Genomic DNA, 1,159 nt, shown 5'->3' with positions numbered 1-1,159 from the left:
TATTACTTGCGACATTTCCGTACACTTGCGGAGCGTAACAAGTTTTTGGCGCCGTTGCCGGGGACTGCGCTATAACATTAGGAATTATCAATTGAGTTAGACTAAACATAACATTTGTTTTCCTTTCATATTGCATAGTTGTAACTAATCATTAGATTTCTGTTTTTTTTTTTTACTTCTTGTTAATTCTTTTTGTACAAATTCAATTCAGCATTTTTTATTCTTTTATTTTTCTTTTTCTGTTGAATTGTCATTTGCTATCTTGTTCTTGTGTATGCGAAGATCTAACTTTGCAGGAAATTCTTTCCTTTTGACCCTGAGATTGACAGAACTTTCCATAAAAGAAGAATTCTGCAAAGGCAAATTGAAGAACAGGAACATTTGAACATGGCGAATAGGCCACTCAAGGATTATGCAGCACCTTATGCAAGAGGTTTTCGATCTAGTATTTCAAGACCTTCAGTGGAAGCTAATAACTTTGAGATCAAACCCGCAATTATATCTATGGTACAGCAGAACCAATTTGGTGGAGGACCTCATGAAGACCCCAATCAACACTTAGAGGTCTTTTATGAAATATATGGTACCATGAAAATGAATGGAGTTCCTTCAGAAGCAGTTAGATTATTATTATTTGGGTTTTCTTTAAGAGATAGGGCAAAGCAATGGCTGAATTCTTTGGCCCCTAATAGCATCACCACTTGGGAGCAGTGTGAGCAACAGTTTCTTGATAAATTCTATCCACCAAGCAAAACAGCTCATATGAGGAATTTAATTGCAAGCTTCAAGCAAACTGACTCAGAATCTCTTTTTGAAGCATGGGATAGATATAATAGTATGCTCAGACAATGCCCACATCATGGGTTGGAAAGATGGTTAGTGTTGCACACTTTTTATAATGGTATCAACTATCATACCAAAGTGTCCCTTGATTCAGCTGCTGGAGGGGCACTTATGAATAAAAGTTTAGATAAAGCTGAAGAAATTATTGACAGTGTAGTACAAAATCTTCATCAATGGGCAAATGAAAGAAGTGGTGGCTATTCTTCTGTAAACCCAACAATTAAAGCATCAGGGAAGTTTGATGTAGATGCAGTCACTCTTTTGTCTGCAAAATTGGAGTTCTACATGGCAAACCGTAGGAGTACCTTGTCAATGT

At 36.7% G+C, this 1,159-nt stretch overlaps 1 non-coding gene across 1 annotated transcript; it reads right to left on the bottom strand.

Moving 5' to 3' along the window:
• Positions 1-760: 760 nt before the first annotated feature.
• Positions 761-866, bottom strand: LOC122003242. Its single transcript, XR_006117892.1, has one exon. It is a non-coding gene; the product is annotated as a small nucleolar RNA R71 (small nucleolar RNA).
• Positions 867-1,159: the final 293 nt, after the last annotated feature.

Source organism: Zingiber officinale, chromosome 7A (assembly GCF_018446385.1).
Source record: "Zingiber officinale cultivar Zhangliang chromosome 7A, Zo_v1.1, whole genome shotgun sequence".
Classification (NCBI taxonomy): domain Eukaryota; kingdom Viridiplantae; phylum Streptophyta; class Magnoliopsida; order Zingiberales; family Zingiberaceae; genus Zingiber; species Zingiber officinale.
Note: the sequence above shows the minus strand (reverse complement) of the source record. Positions and strands in the feature narration are given on the sequence as shown.